Raw genomic sequence first — 13657 nt, 5'->3', positions numbered from 1 at the left:
ATCGTAAACATGTCAGTTATAGTACCACACACACGCGCACGTATGTATATATATGTGTGTGTGTGTGTATATATATATATATATATATATATTATATATATATATATATATATATATATATATATATCTTCTTCTTCTTCTTCCCAGCTTGTTCCCATTTTTTATATGGGGTCGCCGTTTCGGCAGAGCCGTTTCCATCTATTTCTATCTGCGCTTCTGCCTCATCAATTCCCTTCTCATGTAAGTCTCCTCTCACACAGTCCTTCCATCTCTTTCTTGGTCTCCCTTTTTCTTCTTCCTTGCACCTCCACCCCCATAGTATGTCTCCCAGCGTGGTCCTCATCAATCTCCTCCTCAACAGGTGTCCATACCCATCTCAGCCTCCCCTCCTGCACTTCTTTGATGACTTCCACCAACCTTAGTTGACCCCCTTTATGTAATCATTTCTGATCCTATCCACTCTTGTTACCCCAGACATCCACCTAAGCATTCTCATTTCTGCCACATCCATCTTCCTCTGCTCTGCTTTTCTCATGCTTGCTGTTTCCGTACCATACAGCATTGCTGTTCTTTACCACCGTCTTGTGAAATTTTCCTTTTAACCTAAGCGGCACTCTTTTGTCACAAAGAACTCCCGAGGCCGCTCTCCAGTTGTTCCAGCCTGCCTGTACCCGATGTTTTACTTCTTCTTCCATACTTCCTCCAGCGTTAACAAAAGATCCCCAAATACTTAAACTTATCAACTCTCCTTATTTGCTCTCCACCAAGCTGAATACTTTCTCTATCATCCCCCTCAGTGGTGGTACACATATATTCTGTCTTGGATCTACTTATTCTCATTCCTCTGTCCTCCAGTACTTGTCTCCATCTTTCCAATTTCACTTCCAGATCTTTCCTGCTCTCTGCACACAGAACAATATCATCTGCATACAATATGTTCCATGGTACTGTCTCCCTTACTTCCTCTATTATAACATCCATCACTATGTTAAAGATAAATGGGACTCAGAGCCGACCCTGTGTAATCCTACTCTCACATCAAAACCTTCTGTCTCCCCAGCACTGCTTCCTCACTCTGGTAAATACATTCCGGTACATCTCTTGTATCAATCGCACATACTTCTCTGGCACCATCTTTCTCCCTTCAGGCGCTCCTCCATACCTCTTGTCTCGGGACTCTGTCATAAGCCTTTTCAAGGTCAATGAATACCATATGTAGGTCCTTTGTCTTTCCCCGAATTTCTCCATTATTTGCCTCAGACAAAATATACCATCTGTTGTTCCCCTTCCCTTCATAAATCCCATCTGCTCTTTACCTAGTGTACTTCTTCTCTCAGTCTAGCATCTATCATCCTTTCCAGTATCTTCAAAGTGTGGGCGACATCAATTTAATGCCCCTATAATTACCACACTCTTGGACATCGCCTTTCCCTTTAAAATTAAAAGGGATCAATATACTCCCCAAAAACCGCCACTCATTTGGTATCTTTTCCTGTTCAAGGATCTTTATCATAAGATCGTACAGTATATCCACTCCTTCATCTCCTAATGCTTTCCATGCCTCCACCGGGATCATGTCTGGTCTGGTTGCCTTCCCATTCTTCATCTTCTTCAGTGCATTTAGTACCTCTTGCCTAGAAAAACCTTATTACCATGCCAATGTTTTCACTTGCCCATCCTCTCTTATTAGTCTATTATTTTCTTCATTTAACAACTGTTCGAAATATTCTTTCCATCTCTTCACAATGTCTTCCTCCTTTCTAAGCACTACACCCTCTTGATCCTTTATTTGTTTGATATGTGTTTATATCTTTGGTGCTCTTATTTCTAGCCTTTGATAGCTTGATCATCTTCTTTAATCCTTCCTTTGTCCCCAGCTCATTAATACATCATCATACGACTTTGCTTTAGCTTGGCTACCACCTTTTTCACCACCTTGTTTTTTCTCTCTGTACCTATTTCTGTCTTCCACTGACTGTGACTCTTCCCATCTTTTCTTTGCCTCCTTCTTATCTTTTACTACTTTCTCAATGTCTTCATCCCACCACCAACTCTCCTTTTCTTCCCATATGATACCAGATGTCCTCTCCTAGCAGCTCCTTTCCATGCCTCCTTATTACTGCTGCATTTCGTGCCCACCATTCTTGAACATCTTCAATCCCTATATCAATATCCTCCAAAACCCTCCTCTTAAACTCTCTCTTCTTATCCCCTTCCTTCTGTAATTCGTACCATTTAATTTTCCTTATCCCTTTAGCTTTGGTTTTTCTTTCCCTTTTCAACTTCAAGTCCATACATAGCAGCCTGTGTTGGGGGGCTACATGGTCGCCTGGAATAACTTTGCAGTTCTTGACCTCCACCAGATTTATCCTTTTATACAAGAAATAGTCTATCTGGGAGAATCTTCCCCCACTCCTATATGTTATTAGGTGTCCCTTTTCTTTTCTTCTCAAAGAATGTGTTTACTATTGCCATGTCGAATGACACAGCAAAAGTCCACTACACTCTCTCCTTCTGGGTTTCTCTCCCCAATTCCATGGCCCCCATGCACCCGCCCAATCGCCTCATTTTGTTTCACTTCCGACATTGGCCATTCAAATCTGCCCCAACTATCACCCTCTCATGCTCTTCAGTTCTTGCATTATTCCATCCACGTCTCTCCAGAAATTTCCTTCTCTTCTTCTGTGCAACCAACTTGTGGTGCATATGCGCTTATAATATTCAGAATCTCTCCTCCATAACATATCTTCAATCTGATGATACGGTCATTCTTTCTATGCACTTCTATTACCGAGTTCTTTAGTTCACTAGACAGTACTATGCCAAACTCCATTTCTACCTTGTTTTTATTGGCTCCACTATAATATAGCTTATATCCATCTCCCAACTCTTTAGCTTTATTTCCTTTCCACCGCGTTTCTTGCACACACACAACATCTACTTTCTTTTTCTCTCATCAAGTCAGCCAGTTCTCTACCTCTCCCAGTCATGGACCCAACATTTAGCTGACATACTCTGAACCCAATGTGAGCTCGCTTCTTTAGCTGCACCCGCTCCTGATGCAGTAGCCCTCGCCTTACCACAGAGTTAGGGCGATGTCTCTGTGCGTCGTTTACGGAGTACGCCCTAGCATTACCTCTTTCCATATTTCGGCTCATTCCATTTTTGGTTTTGGCACAGATTTTTACAGCCGGATGCCCTTCCTGACACCAACCCTCCCTATTTATCCGGGCTTGGGACCGGCACCCATAAGGACTTGGTTTCCCCCCAAGGTCAGGTTGGCTAGGTTGTATATATATATATATATATATATATATATATATATATATATATATATATATATATATATATATATATATATATATATATATATATATATATATATATATAGAAGAATCATAGGGGTAGCAGACCCGACCAACATCCAGGTTGAAGAGGTAAAGGCATGTCTTTCACAAGTATCGTTTATTAACCGACGTTTCACATCACATGATGCATCCTCAAGGCTGGAAATATATATTAAGAATACTAAAATCATCACTCACTCATAAAAAATCTAAAAAAAGCACACAGATATTTGTAAATGTCAAATATCTGTTGTGCTTTTTTAGATTTTTTATGGGTGAGTGATGATTTTAGTATTCTTAATATATAATTTCCAGCCTTGAGGATGCATCATGTGATGTGAAACGTCGGTTAATAAACGATACTTGTGAAAGACATGCCTTTACTCTTCAACCTGGTATATATATATATATATATATATATATATATATACATATATATATGGCAATTTGGTGTGAAGGGGAAGGACAATTCTTCATTCCTTTCAAAGTACTTTATTTAGCTGCGACGTTTCATGACGTTTAGTCCCATTTTCAAAGCTATATAAAAAAGAAAACATACATTAAAAAAACAGACACGGAATAAAATGAAAGAATAAAAAGTTTTTTACATACAACATAAAATCATCAGTACAATAAAAAGGAAGAGAGTTTACCAAATGGTGCTGAGGGCACAGACCGAGTGACAGTTCGGACCAGGATCAGCTTCGACTTAAACTCACGAGAGGTATAGAGGTGTGAGGTGGTCTGAGTATTTAGTTGAGGGACAAGCTGTTTAATAAAAAAGCGATTCCAAAATTACCAGTTGTTGGTCATTAGGAGTTCGGCCTATGATTTTAAAATCCTTGTAACTGGTGTTAAATTATCAAATCCAGAATTCTCTTGCATACGTGAACATGCAAAAATATGTAAATTCGATATCAGTTACAAGGATTTTAAAATCATAGGCCGAACTCCTAACGACAACAACTGGCAATTTTGGATTTGCTTTTTATTAAACAGCTTGTCCCTCAACTAAATACTCAGACCACCTCAACACCTCTATACCTCTCGTGAGTTTAAGTCGAAGCTGATCCTGGCCCGAACTGTCACTCGGTCTGTGCCTTCAGCACCATTTGGTAAGCTCTTCCTTTTTATTGCACTGATGATTTTATGTTGTATGTAAAAACTTTTTATTCTTTCATTTTATTCCGAGTCTGTTTTTTTAATGTATGTTCTTTTATTATATAGCTTTGAAAATGGGACTAAACGTCTTGAAACGTCGCAGCTAAATAAAGTACTTTGAAAGGAATGAAGAACTGTCCTTCCCCTTCACACCAAATTGCTGTTTACTGGATTGATAGAGCCCACCTCAACTTCGCTATATATATATATATATATATTATATATATATATATAGATATATATATATATATATATATATATATATATTATAATATATATAATAATATATTTGTTTATTTATCTATTTATTTATTTATTAATGTGTGTGCATCTGTTACAGTAAGACTGTGAAACCAGGGATGATTTCACAGTCGTATATACTGTATAACATATGTTTACAGCTGTATAGAATATACAGCTGTATCACCAAAACAAACAAAGAATGGGTGCTACATAATAGTTCAGGTCTTCCGTTGGGACTGTAACCTATAACCAATCAGTTGTAACCTCCTCACCTCTTTTAGGATTAGGGGAGTGGGTGATTAGGGCATCCTTGATTCCCTTCCTGATTCCCTTGGAAACCCATGAGGTTCCCCTAATTCCTATATTCAGATTGATACCTGATATTTCTCTGCTATTCATTGTGTTTTCTCTTTTCAATAAGGACTTTCAAACTAATGCACCATAGGTAGGGAGGGAGTCGACCTTCGCTCCCCGGAAGTAAGACCGTGGCGGGTAACCTTCCTCAAAGGCCACTCTCAAGTAGGCCACAAGTACATACTTTGTCCTCTGGTATCAAAATTGTACAACCTCCCTCTGTATAGAAATTCCCATATCTGAGCTAGACCCTGAACAAAGAAACAGGCCATGTGGGTTTCAATGAGCCAGAAACTTCTTCCCCCACCAGGGGGTTGTTTCATTGAAAATTCCACCGGCTGACTTGGTGGAGGTTATAATTTGGGATGGGGAAGATGGCAAAATGACAAGCCAGGCACAGCAAAGGTCTTTCATAAGCCTCACATATACAAAGGAATACAAATTTCCATGAAACAATACGAAAGTTCGGGATTACTTAAAGCTTCCCTATTCAGCAGCTGTTTCGAATCAACAGATAGACGTTACCGCTGCTCTACTTCCTGTATCACATGGGCTGAATGTATAAAGACCATAGATCATAGCACGTGACGTAAATGGAATTCTCATCATTACTTTCCATTGTTCCTGTAATTACTGTAAAAAAAAAAAAAAAAAAAAAAAAAAAAAAAAAAAAAAAAAAAAGAGGTATTAGGCCCAAAATTCGCATGTACTAAAGATTTCAGGTTCTGAATAGCGATAAAGCGCTCGGTGTCACTAACTGAAACGACTCACTATTTCATAACTGAAAAAAGAAAAATGACTCAATTATTCGTGATGACAACTATATAGTACCACTGTCAACAGATCGCGTCCAGTTAACATCGTGCTTAATGAGTCATTTACTTATTTGTCAAATCTTTATTTTATTGTACTACGGCCAATATATCAGGGCTGCGAAAAGGACCAAAGAATTCTCTGCATCTTTGTCTTCATTCTACTTTCATTCAATTTACCACATGGGTTTCCATACAAGAGCTGTGTAGAGAAAGAATAGAAAGAGAGAGAGTTGGAGGGAAATTCTAAGCCACTAGGTTTCTAACATTTGCTAAAAACTCTGATAAGATGCGGTAGGTATCATCTTAGATATCAAATTTAGCCCATTCCTCTTGTTTCTGAGACGAAAAATTCATCCTTTGATGAATTCTTTATTTCCCTTTAGCGGCAAATAATTCTTATTTACTTAATAAGAGGTTTAATCCTGAACTGTTATTCAAGTATATATTACGATTAGCTTCGACAATTCAGTAGATCCAGGTGTTAGCCTTCTAGCTCTCAGCAAGGGATGAAGATGTCAGTCCCACATTCTCTACTCAGATCTCTTTGCATCCCACGACAGTCGACGAGCTATCAATGGAATGTACCTAGAGCGCCTCAGCTGGCTCAGGAATCAAACCCTCGACTATTCCCTGGTGGGGCAAATATCCGAACCACTGGACCACAGGAATCATAAATTTCTTTCGCCTCTTTTAATCTTTTTCCTCCCTGTGATATGATGCTTCTCTGTCTCTATATTCTATAGGTATTATTTTGGTCACTGTTCTGCTGCGTGTGAGGTGAAAGTTCCATCTCCCCGGAGGCCTTGTACTGCCAATACGTCTACCTCTACCCTCATTTACTCTATAGGATTTGATAACTCTCAGATAAAATGTTTCTTGGAATGCTCCTTTCTTTCAGTTCCAAGCTTTGGGGTTCTTTTCCCTGCTTCTGATTTTTCCTGCCTTTTTAAAGATTTCTTGCATTCAGGTGATCTCTTACTTTCCTCCACAAACCCTAATTTATCTCGGTCATCCCTCTCATAAACCAGACAGGTCTGTATCTTTAAACTTCTCTGGTGCCCCACATAAGACACCCTGACACCATTGCATACTGCTCTACCAGGGATTGTGCTAAGGACACTTTCCAAGCTATTTCAGCAGTATTTCATCTTTAATTTCCCTAATGGTATCATTTCTAACTCTGCCCCGCCATCCGACTCCTAATATTCATCTTGGAGCTTTGTTCTGCAGTCAGTCAAGTTTAAGTCTTATGCCATAAGACGTGCCTGCACGGCAATACAGATTGTACTAGACTTAAGTATAGTCTTACTTCTAGTTCTAGATCTCATTCAGCCTACCCATCGTCTGACAGGCCTTTTTTTGTTAGTTTTTTACTTAATTGCATAATGATGCAAACAGAGGAAATAAAATGCAAGATACATCATTCAACATTTATTCAGCAATAAATTACACCTCACAGCACCGTAGTTCCTTTAGTTTCAGCCTTTAGCATAGGGTCGATTAGCGTTGGTCTCCAGATAGTAGTCGCCTCTGAGCCTGTACGAAAGAAAAGCAAAGACATTAGGTACCTTACAGGTTCTCGACAGGTATTTTTAGGGTGAGCTTGTCCACCTCTCTCCATCCAATCCTTCGATCTAGTTTAATGATGATGCAATTTATTCTGTCACTCCAGTTGGTATTTGAGGATTTCAGGTTACTTCCTGCTTATCCCAAGAGCCATTTGTTCATTTGATCTTTGTCATCAAAGCTTAATATGAGCCTGACCAGGTCCTGTTTTTATCAGGGAATTTACATTCTGGGGTACCTTGTCATTTGTTAACCTTCTTTCAGGTGGCCCTGTACCACTTGTAATGGGCCCATTTTTCCATATTCACTCTCTTTGTATTAGCAACCCTTGGAGTTCGTTTATCTTGCTGGTGTAAAAATATCTAAAGAAGCATGAGCTGTAACAATATACTTCTTTAATGAATGAAGAAGGGGGCTGCCCTTAAGATATCCTTAGCCCTCCTTCAGAGATCTTGATGTCCTGGCCAATCAGACATTTGGTCCACTTTGTAACCTCCAGAAATCTTTGTGCAGGCTTTGACGACAGGAGCTCATCAAGAAGAAATCAGCCAATCAGGAGCAATCACAACCACCATCATCTGGGTAGGTATCATCTGAGAGATTGTTGATCAGCAAGTCCCACACAACAGTTGGAGAAATCTATTAGTCGGTATGGTCTCAGTAAATGAAAGTGGCTTTGAGTCTCCGTCTGAGCGTTCCAACTCTACCCTACTAAATGCCCAGGCAGCAGCAACTGTGCGAGTTTGAGTTCAAGTACTACGATAAGACAGGATGAACGAGGAAAGTAAGGCTATGGGTCATTAAGAGTTAGGTCCAGAATGAGGAAGAACGTCTATCTTACATAAAAAAATAGAGAAACATAAACAACAAACATGATTATGATACTTAACTGTTATCGGACGTGAATTCCCATGTTGAGGCAACCCTGTCCACAGGCTACACAATTTCCAGCCCTAAATGAATCCCAGTCAGAGCAGGGCACTGACCTGAATTGAGTCACGCCATTTACGCTCTCAGTCCAGTATTCGTACGCCCGTCTATGGCTGCATCCACCTGTTTGGGTCATAGAAATGATTCATTGTGGCTTCTACAGATATTTAGATATGGTTCATTCCCTTATCCTGACATGCCTAGTATCCTCCATTCCTTCCGCACGACTGTGCCATTCTTAGTCCACAGTTAATCCCAACATCCTCTCGTTTTATCTATCGTTAAAATTAAACTCCAAAGGTAGAAGTGTATTAAAACTGTTTTCTAGAGAGCCATTTCATCCAGATCATTAGACTTACTCAACGCATCAGCAACCGGCCCTAATACCGCGCATCCTGGCTGGTTCCCGCCACCGTTAGGGAAGAAGTCGACATGCCCAATAGAGCCACTAAGTCCTAAGCAAATCTAGAAAAAAAGAGGATTTATTAGCCTTGTTAGTTTAATACTTCCTTGCATGTGTTTGATATATGTGTGTGTTTCTTTGCAGATAGTAATGTTGCTCACTGCTGAACACAGACTATGATAAACTTTATATATGAAATTATATTTCTACATAGGAATAATTTCATAAATAAAATTTCAAAAGACAAATGGAGAGGACAAGAGAAACACTTAACAATATATCCGTATAGATTACATGGAAGAGTACGCTGACAGTAATGCTAGAAACAAGGAATGGCAAGAGATAGAGACAGTTTATATTTACTTGAAATGCTACTGAGAGATGGTCATTCATTCAATGTCCTTAATAAACATCTGTACTGAAGAAGAGTCTATACTGGATGAGGTTGACTGTGAAATGAAGATTATTTTACAACCAGTGAGAAGGTAAAAGATCATTTTACGGATATAAAAAGGAGATGAAAAGTATTTAAATGTTATGTTACAGTAAGTTTTTTATTTTAGTTTGGTCCATAAATTATCGTGTTTATGTTTCTGGTATGTTGCAAAAAGTACCAAAGGAGAGACAATAGGAAGCTGATGAATAAAATGGCACAATTGCCTAAAAACATAATCCTAATTTTAGAAAATAATGACAATGATATATAAAATATATATACAACCGAATATTGAATCGACCGTAATAATAAAAAAGCGCCATCCATATGACTCACTTTACTCTGGGGACAGACACTGGTGTGGATGACATCCACAAAAGCTGCATCACTTTTGTCTAACTTGACATCGTCAGAGGCACTTTCAAATCCAGGCCCAGCTGGGTCCAAGCCTAAGAAAAATACGACTCTAATTAAGATTTGAGATCTAAACTGAGTGAAATCTAAATGAAAATACCACTAAGTATCAGCTGCATCTTTCTGACAAACAGACAGAACTGAAAAACTGGAAAGATTAAACTGAAAATTGGAAAGATGAATTTTCAACTTGAAAGAGGATTCGAACTCTCAACCAAGATACTCTGAGCTCCAGACACACACAGAACAGAAATCTTTAGCTCATATACTAATATAAAATGACATTGTAAATGACTTTATCAAGTCATACATAAGAATGTGATATAACTGACAATTAAATGACAGAATAACTGTCACCTCTCAAGTGGCTTTGAACTCACAACCAAGATAGTATGAGTTACAAGAGCACAGTAAAACGTTTTCTTTTTCTGAAAGGTAGAAAAGGATTTCTGCTATGGTAAGACTGGGAATACTGTCTGCTTTTAACTCCAAGCATCTTGGGATGTGAGTTCAAGTTCCTGTGAAGACTGAAAATTAATCTTTAATTTATCTGCAGGTTACATTGTGTACAATTAGGTAAATTACAAATAAACAATGTAGATTGCATTGCATTAAGGCACCTTACCTGTAATTCTGCCCACAGGGCCATTTTGTACATTGAATCCAGCAATGCCCACACCATGAGCACCTAATGAATGTCCATTTACGTAGAGGTCAGTAACGTTGAGACCACCTTCTTTGTACAGGTAATCGATAAAAGCAGCTATATGCTTCCCTATCTGTAAGCAATTTTTTTTATGTTAATTTCCTTGCATAAAGCATTTCTCATAGCAGTGCCCCACCCCCCACCCACCTTCACTCTCTCTCTCTCTCTCTCTCTCTCTCTCTCTCTTCTCTCTCTCTCTCTCTCTCTCTCTCTCTCTCTCTCTCTCTGTTAAAACTTAATCAGGAAATAAAAATAAAAACTTTCTTCCTCCCTAGAACAAGTCATTTGATGCAATTAATTGAAGGACAGTTAAGGTGTGCATTCTACATGTGGAGAGGATGTTGTCTACATTCTAGTTTGAGACAAGTAAAGTATAACTATTACATTTGGTGGAGGCTGCGGTCTATTCTACATTTATAGAATCCTGGGTTCAACGTTGTAAACTAAAGGAGGGCTGGATCTTGCATTCTATGCAAAGAATAATCTTTATTCTACAATTTAGGGATGGTTGGCACCTACATATTTTGAATCTGGGAAGATTTGAGCCTTCATTTTGTACTCTGGGAAGACTGGGAGTGGTCCGCATTCTACATTAAGGGAAAAATAAAACGATATTCAATGCTCAGTAAGACTGGAGTTTCGTATTCTACGCTCCTTTTTGAAAAGACTTTCCTCTGTAAGTCAACCTACCTTGGGGATGTTATTGACAACTTCAGGATAATTTATGTGACGAGCAATACTGCTCCACTCGACCGAGATGAAGTTAATGTCTTGCCACTGGAGAAATTCTGTAAGAATAAAAAAATTTAAAAAAAATAAAAAAATAAAAGCAGAAACAATTAAAACAGATAGAATATTGACATTCTTTTAGGTACCATTCAAGACAAATGATTTCATGGAACTCAGTAAATAGCCATATATACAGGCGTGTCAAAGAGTATGATTGTGTATATATATATATATATATATATATATATATCTATATATATATATATATATATCTATATATATATATATATATATATATATATTCTATGCGTGTGTGTAGTGAAATAACAGAGAAGTACAGAGAAATTTATTTTTTCGAAGTGGCAATATCGTATTTCTTCGAGTCTGAGAAAAGACCAGTAAAAGTATAATGGTGGTAAGATTAAGCCACCTTTGTACTGGGCTGGCATACGCAATCATAAATCTCTCCTTCTGTCAAACACAGGATTCAGTGGGTCCTGGTCAAACACGCCCAGACGACGGATGGACTTCGAGAGCGACGAGTACTAATGAGGTGAGACCAAAAGGAAGAACAGACAGAACAGCAGGCAGTAGAAGGAAGAGTAGAGGAGAGAGCAGAAAAGAAGCAGAGTTGGAAGGAGAGGGCAAGCAGAAAGAAACAGAAAGTGAGCGCAGATCGCATGTGTGATTGCCGTCCCCTGAACGCAAAGTTTCTGGACTCAGAACTTCAAGTCTCGAACCAATTAAGAAGCCATAGGTGGAAACCAGTCGACAAGAGGTGCAAAATAAACTGGAAAACGGGAATAATTAATCATTTTCCCTTTAAACCCTAAGTCTTTTTTTATTCCTTAATTAATCTGTACAAAGATTCATTGTTCCTACTTGAACTAATTATCTAAACGCCTCCATGACACGTTACCTTAGTATCGGCCCTAATCCAAGAAGAAAGAAGTAGGGCTCGATAATAGACACACACACACACACACACACACACACACACATATATATATACATATATATATATATATATATATATATATATATATATATATATAGATATAATATATATATATATATTATTATGTACGTACGTATATGTGTGTGTGTGTATAACATGCATGTATAATGGGAGTGCGAAAGTAATACTAATACAATTCCAAATCTGTTTTTGCTCCCTAATTCCCAAATCCACTCCCATAATATAATACTCCATTAAGCAACGTTACACAAGTAGCCTACTACACATTCCATTCCCTCCATCCAACATATTAATAAAAGAAATATGGTTCAAAATTAAATTTAAAAAAAAACTAAATGTCTTGGCCCTAAAAATCCAGCATTAATAAACGATTTGGTTTAAAATTAAATTAAAAATGAAAAAAAAACTGTACCTGTCTTGGCCGTATAAATCCAGCTAGCGGTCCCTTCGCTGTTCCAGCCGTGACAGAGAATGACAGTCGGTTTCGTCCCGTCGAAGGGCGACGCGTTCAGGTTGCTGACGTCATCGATGACGAGTTCGTAATCGTCGTCGTTGTCAGAGTTACTCCTGGAAGACATTTCGGAAGGGTCGTTTCAAGAGAAAAATGAGACACTTCATCAATATGTCAATAGCTGCTTTGATATCTTAGTCAGCACCTATTTCATGTTTGAATGTGTTCGAGAAAGGGGATTTTCTTAATTATTATTATTATTATTATTTTATTATTATTATTATTATTATTATTATTATTATTATTATTATTATTATTATTATTATTATTAACTGAGAAACGAATCCACAGTTATGCATGGGCACAAATATATTTAAAAATTAATCTATATTTCTATTCAAACATAAGTCTGGATTTTGTATCTCCATTTCACGACCCTTGCTATTATTATTATTATTATTATTATTATTTTATATTATTATGAATTAACGAATGCACGCATTCATAGTGAACAAACCTATGATTTTTTTCTAGGATTATTATTAATCAAAATATTAATTACTTAAACATCCATGCAAAATAAATATGTAAACCTTCACAAGAAATTATTAATACCAGAAGAAGAAGAATAAGAAGAAGAAGAAGAAGAAGAAACAGGTCCTCACCTCGTCCACAACAGGAAATGAACATCATCCAAATCGACATTCAATACCAAGGATGCAGGTAGAGTTAGGCCGTTACCGTCGATCTCCCCAGTTGGAGTATTGTTTCCTCCCCTGCGGCAGCGTTGTCTGTTCGCTTTGGTTCTCTGAGAAAAAAAACGACGCAAAAGGTTTCTTTTATGTCGTCTTGTTTGTGGTTTAATGGGTCAGAAGTCGCGGAAGCCCCGTTCCTCCCAGGCCAGCCAAAAACCCGTAAGCCCTTTATTATATGCCCTCCACCACTGAGCAACAAGCACCCACAACAACACTGCAAATAGGAACACTGAAGAATAATTCCAGTCATGTCAGCTTTCAAATATATAAAATACGATAGCCAAAAGGTACAGAGCTTTTAGAAGCCTACTTAACATTTTCAGATTTTTATGAAGATCTTTCAGAAGCCTGCATAATATTTCCAAAAA

The 13657-nt window shown here is 38.0% G+C and overlaps 1 long non-coding RNA gene across 1 annotated transcript; it reads right to left on the bottom strand.

Moving 5' to 3' along the window:
- Positions 1-10300: 10300 nt before the first annotated feature.
- LOC135209471 (uncharacterized) lies at positions 10301-13301 on the bottom strand. The gene is made up of 4 exons (XR_010313377.1): positions 13200-13301; positions 12496-12650; positions 11066-11163; positions 10301-10448 (listed from the first exon to the last, which is right to left on the bottom strand). It is a non-coding gene; the product is annotated as an uncharacterized LOC135209471 (long non-coding RNA).
- Between the last annotated feature and the right edge of the window lie 356 nt (positions 13302-13657).

This window comes from Macrobrachium nipponense, chromosome 38 (genome assembly GCF_015104395.2).
Source record: "Macrobrachium nipponense isolate FS-2020 chromosome 38, ASM1510439v2, whole genome shotgun sequence".
Lineage (NCBI taxonomy): Eukaryota > Metazoa > Arthropoda > Malacostraca > Decapoda > Palaemonidae > Macrobrachium > Macrobrachium nipponense.
This window is presented reverse-complemented; position numbering and strand designations above follow the sequence as displayed.